Source organism: Phascolarctos cinereus, unplaced genomic scaffold (genome assembly GCF_003287225.1).
Source record: "Phascolarctos cinereus isolate Bilbo 61053 unplaced genomic scaffold, phaCin_HiC Scaffold_4;HRSCAF=312, whole genome shotgun sequence".
In the NCBI taxonomy this organism is placed as follows: Eukaryota; Metazoa; Chordata; class Mammalia; order Diprotodontia; family Phascolarctidae; genus Phascolarctos; species Phascolarctos cinereus.
The window spans coordinates 524,954,491-524,960,490 of record NW_027555847.1 but is presented as its reverse complement, the minus strand read 5'-3'; the positions used below and the strand labels follow the sequence as shown (position 1 = coordinate 524,960,490).

The window sequence follows — 6,000 nt, the reverse complement described above, 5'->3', positions numbered from 1 at the left end:
GACAATTGTAAATTGGAAAGAGTTCAGAGGAAGACAGGCAATAAGGGTGTTAAAAGACCTTGAGAACCTGCCATATAACAATCTGTTGAACTAGTCAAGTTTAACTTGCAAATAAAAAAAAATTGGGGTGGGGGAGGTAGAGAAGGATGGCAAGAGATAAGCTATCTCCCTTCACTTATTTGAAGGCAGTTATGTGAAAGAGATGTTAGACTTATCTCCTATAAATTTATAATCTTTGCCACTGTTTGACTGTAGATGATGATATCCATTAGCTAATAAGACTATTGCTTTAAAATGTTCTTAAACACTTAGTATAAGAACTTGGTGTAAATTTTCCCTAAATCTGGAAGATAAATTGTTATGAAATTATCGTAATTAAAATCATTCACTTTAGTTTTGTTGGCACTGGGAAATATAAAGATCTTGAACTTGAGATGAGGGAAATGCATTATTTGGTATCCCCTCTAGTAATTTGCATGTAGTATAAGCTCAAAAATTCTTTGTCATTTGATTTCCATTCTTTATCAATTTTAATAGCAAAGTAAGAAACAATAATAAACTTTAATTGCCTTGAGACAAAAAGAGAATATAGGCTTAGATAAGAGGAAAAGTTGTGGGTTTCATGAACACTTATGTGGTAGCCTAGTTACAACCTTATAGAACTAAGATTTTTACTATCAGTTAAAAGAATAGTACCATACCTGTGATGAAACTTTTAATTCCCCAGGTGAATTAGAGTTGGTGATAAGAAAGATATATTCTCAGATTTCAAAGGAGAATACAGGGAGAGATTCTGGAAATGTCATGAATTCTGACCTCATTATTCTCACTCCCTTTGGCCCCCAATTTAACCCCTCCTCAAATACCTAATACTGTTCTGATCCTAAGGAAATATTTTATATGACATAGGTATTACATTACCAAGGAGTAAATGTCCCTATATCTTTTCCTTTCCCTCTCCCTCTCTCTTCCTGTCTCCCACTCCAATAACAACAGAACCCAAGAATATTATTGTTTCAGTTACTTTCTTTTCATGGATAATTGTACATTCCAACATTGAAAATATGAAAGCTCTTTTTTTTAGAAGCATCTATCATGTCTCAAGGAATGGTTTGCACTATTCTTTGTTACTTATGTCTGATTAGGGTAAAGGAGGATGGGGAGTCAGGAAAGCATTTAATAATCTTGGCTAAAAATAACTTGCATGACAACACTAGAGATAAAAAGATTTGTTTACTAAAACCACTGTGAAGCAGAAGAGGCTGTAAATTATAATTTGGCCATTGCTTTCTCACACTGTACTTTACTTGATTTTGGAACAGAAATGATTTAGTAAAGAAACTGCCAGAAGGCATAAATATACTGTAGAAAACCTTCTCTTTCAAGCAACTTTTGTGACTGATCATTTGTTTCACTGGCTAATCTCTAAACAAGAGGGCATGTCCTTTTCCCTTGCAAAATTCTCTCCCACAAGATGAATTACCTCCTCATCACCTCACTTACTGGCCAATAAGTACTTTATTCCCTGGTGGGGATGTTTTGTGAAGAAAAGAGAAAATCAGCTTGTGCTTTGCTTGCTGGAGCTGTCTGCATCTTAATTCCAAGCTCTGAATGAACATCAGAGGCCCTTATGATATTTCGCACAAAAGTCCCAGTGTTCATAGTTTTACTCAGGGCGCCCAAAATAGCACTCAGAAAGCAGTGACATATTGTCAAGATCGGGAGCTAAAAGCACAAGTGTATGTAACTAGAAGGAAGCTGTGACTTCTGAGGCTTGCTGTGAAGTCAAAAGAACTCTTTCCCTCACTCCATCAAATGTTTAATCAGACTTTTATACTTCCCATCTGTACAAGCCTCCCAGGGCCTAGAAGCCATACAGGTAAGATCTGATAACTTGGCATATTCTGTATTATCTGAAATTCTTTTGCTGGGAAACTTATCAAAATTACTTAAAGGGATGTTTAGAGGTTATGCTTTCAAAATGCCATAAAGACAAAATGCATGAAAACCTCAAAGCCGTTACAAACGTATTGAGCAAAAGTGCTCTCAAGTAAGAGGGTTACCATGACTTTTTCAAACTATTCTTTCAGAGGAACAAGGGAAATTAAATTTAAATAGACTAAAAAATTGAATTTGCTTAAATTCCCCCATGCTCCTCCCCTACCTCCCAAGATTCTTTAAGGTAGAATATACATGCCTCTTTATTACAAGATGCTACAAATTATGACAAGTCACACTTTAGAATTAAAAAAAGGACTTTATGTATGTGTCATATTATTTTTTAAAAAATGTTTCTGCTCACTGAAGGATTCTCCAATATTTTGAAAAAACATAGTATTTACAACAAGGTCCTTAGTTTGCATAAGATGAAACATAATTGTACAGTATTCTACATTTGTATAAAGATACACACACAAAGAATAATAATTGAATTATTTATTATCCTAGTCAATATGTTGTTTCTTTTTAACACTCTTATTGCCAAGATTTTTAATTGTAAATTTTTATTTAACAATGCTTAATTCTCAAGTGTGGATATATAATTCACAAATACTATTATCGAGCACCACTAATCCAGATGGTCTCTCAAACATGACTTTAAACTTTCAGAATATAAATATCTGGAAAACAATGGAAATGAAGGAAATTATCTGAAAAGTATAAACTGCATAGTACTTTTAATGCATTAATTTCAAACTAGCATGTGCAGCATGAATTAATTTTAATCTCATTAAAATCCCTCAAGTTATGAAACTTCAATATGATTCCATAAAATAAATAGAATCCAATAATTGACTTAGCAACACAGAGAGATTATATCTGTAAAAATGATAGTCTGTGTCTCAGCAATATGTTACAAGTATCAATGAATCCTGTGTATAAATGTGCTTCTCTGGATTAAAATACGTGTAGGGGGAAAAACAAGCAAACAAGATATTCAGTGAAATTATAGAAACATCTGTTAAGCAACTGCTATGTGTAATGCATTGTTCTACACACACACATAAATAATGTTTTGAAGAATATGTTTCTTATATGAATTTGTTGGAAAAAGGAAATAATGTCATAGTAATATCAACTTATAAAGAACTATTTTAGTATAACCACCAAAAAAGGTTTTAGCTTTAATGCTTATTGATAAAGTGGACTCACTGGATTTTGAGTAGAAGATGGTTCAGTTCTTTCCTGTTACTTCTTAGCTGTGTGACTTTGAGGAAGTCATTGAAACTCTTTGTACTTTAAGTGCATTTTTGTAAAATGAGGATAATAAAACTTGTACTTCTTGGTAGCTTACAGAATCCCAGAGTTTCAGAGTTGAAAGGGACCTCAGAGACTAGCTAGTCCAACCTCATTCTGTTACAAGATCAATTGAGATGATACATGGAAAAGTTTTTGTAAATCAATAGCACTATGGGCACATTAACAATTTCAATGAAATCTAAATTAATTTCTTTTCTCCATGGTGGAATATCCTATGATCAAAATGACATTAAAATTCTACTTCTTTGTCAAATTATATATAAATTATTAAATTAGTTTAAAGGATAATTGGATAAAAAATTCCGAGCTAGAAAGATCTTGAAAGTTCTTTCATTTTGTTGTAACTGATGAGAAAACTGAGGCCATCCATTAAAAATACTACCATCTCCTTTTTGTCATTTGACACTCTGAAAAAACAATTTCAAAGTAATTATTATTATCATATGTTATTTTGAGAAGCAGAATAACATAGACAGCTGGCTTCAGAGCTGGAAAGCCCTGGAATTTAAGTTTCATACTGCCTTTGTACCCTTGTGTAAGTCACAATTTCTCAGTCCTCTAGACATCTTTCTAAAGATGTTGACCTTCATTGGTAGAGTTAATTTCCTTACTCAAGAATTCCTTATGTCAATGAAATCCTTGGTCTAGTATCTATCTCCTAATATTTAATAAAGCTTACACATTTCTGAAATTATGAAAACATTTGTATTTTTTTTAAATTTGTACAGTCTATTTGTATTACATACTCTATATGCATGCACCTTAGGACCTTGCATGTTTCCTTATTTGTATTCATTTTCCTCTTATTCCATATCTTTCCAATGTAGTCTCCCTTGAGAATACTTTTACTCTTTTAACTAATGTATCAGCACATAAACATCCTTTGGATTTACATACATGAATTATTTCCAAGTATTAATAGGACTGTAGAACTATCTTTAAGGAATTAATTAAAATATGAAATTCATGACTGAATTGACAGAAAACTAAAGATGATTCTAGCTTCAGATTTCTTTATTTTTTTTTCAAGTGCACTTGGAAGGCAGGCTTTGTGCTAAGTAACTAGAGATAAAGAGAAAAAGAAAAAGAAAAGCATGGACCATATAGTCAAAAAACTTACAATCTAATGGGAGAGACCACATATACATGAATGGCTACATATATGATAAATGCAGATTAGATGGTTGATAGCTTTAGAGAGAAACTAGCACAGATGTTTTTTTATTTAAAATGTTTTCAAATTTAATAAGCAACATACACTTTTGAAATTATTTTATGTGTTTTCATATATCACATTTTGAATTAGACTTTCATTCTCAGAATAACAAGAAATGCACTTTTTATTTTAGGTGACTAGGTGGCACAGTGGATCAGAGTGTTAGAATACAGTCAGACAACCTGAGTTCAAATTAACCTTGTGACCACAGGCAAAGTCACTTAACTTCTCATCTGTAAAATGTAGATAATAATAGCATTTATATCACAGGATTTTTTGTTAGGATCACTGACAAAATATTGTATTCTTCTAACAAAGAAGTTAGTGCTTGAATAATGGGGAAGCCATGGAAGGAAACACATGATAAAATGATGGAAGTGGAGGCAGGAGCAGCCTTCTACTGGAAGAGTGGTTTGATTGCCTTGCTTACAGGATCCCTTAGACAGAGACCAAGCAAGATTAATGTCCAGGGGCAGCCTCAGGGACAGTTATGACCTGGTAATGAATAATCATCCCTGATTACCATTCCCCTTAGGATAAACCTGCTGTAGTGTCCTGGGGCAGGGAAACAGGGAAAAGAAGATGGAGTTTTTGCTAATGCCTGGGAGTAGTGCTTCTAGGTGGTGAAGTGGATAGAGTGCTAGGCCTGGAGTCAGAAAGACTGACTCATCTTCCTGAGTTTAAATCTGGTTTCAGACAGTTACTAGCTGTGTGACCCTGGGCAAGTCACTTAACCATATTTTACTCAGTTTCTTCATTTGTAAAATTATCTGGAAAAAAAAAATTGGCAAACCACTCCAGTATCTTTGCCAAGAAAATCCCAAATGAGGTCATGAAGAATTGGACATGACTCAAAAATGACTAGAATGAAGGAAGCAATGACTTCCTGGACATGCCTCTGCTTATATAGACCCAAGAGGGACTGAGAAATTGTGACTTACACAAGGGTACAAAGGCAGTATGAAACTTAAATTCCCCTGAAATTTTGTTCTCCTTTGCTTGCTATCCTTTTATGATTAAAAATTGAAATTCAAGGGTTGGAAAAGAGGGAAGATTGAAAATGTGGTGAGAGGAAAGACACTTCAAGGCTCTTCACCCTCTGAGGTCCTGGGCTGCCCCTTGGAGGTTGCTGTTCTAGTCTCTGGGAATTCTCTACAACTTTTCAGTATTATCTATTTCTAGGAAAGAAGAAATAATAGCAAGCAGGAGTGCTTTAGATGAAGAAACATATCAGAAAGATCTATTCAAAATGTTACTGGCAAAAGGCCATACCTTCCTGGGAATGTCTCAGCTTCCCTCAAGCTTGGATTCTTCCTATACTTCACAGCTAAAACCTCCCCAGGAAGTAGTTGAGGGAAGAGAGCTTTTGACCAAGGTCACCTGGAAGGAAAGAAGGACCCTCCTTATTCTTAACAGTTTATCTTGAGTATGAGAAGACATTTCTGATCTAAACTGGTTGATCCCTGTGTCCCCAGGGGATGCTTAATTTAAAAGAGCTCTGGATTAGACAATAGAAGAAATAG

The 6,000-nt window shown here is 34.2% G+C and overlaps 1 protein-coding gene across 1 annotated transcript in view; it reads left to right on the top strand.

Moving 5' to 3' along the window:
* The first annotated feature begins 1,547 nt into the window (after window positions 1-1,547).
* CDH19 (cadherin 19) overlaps window positions 1,548-6,000 on the top strand; it is a 151,528-nt gene continuing 147,075 nt past the window's right edge. The window contains 1 exon segment of the mRNA XM_020985617.2: window positions 1,548-1,879. The gene's annotated coding sequence lies outside the window, so the exon portion shown is untranslated.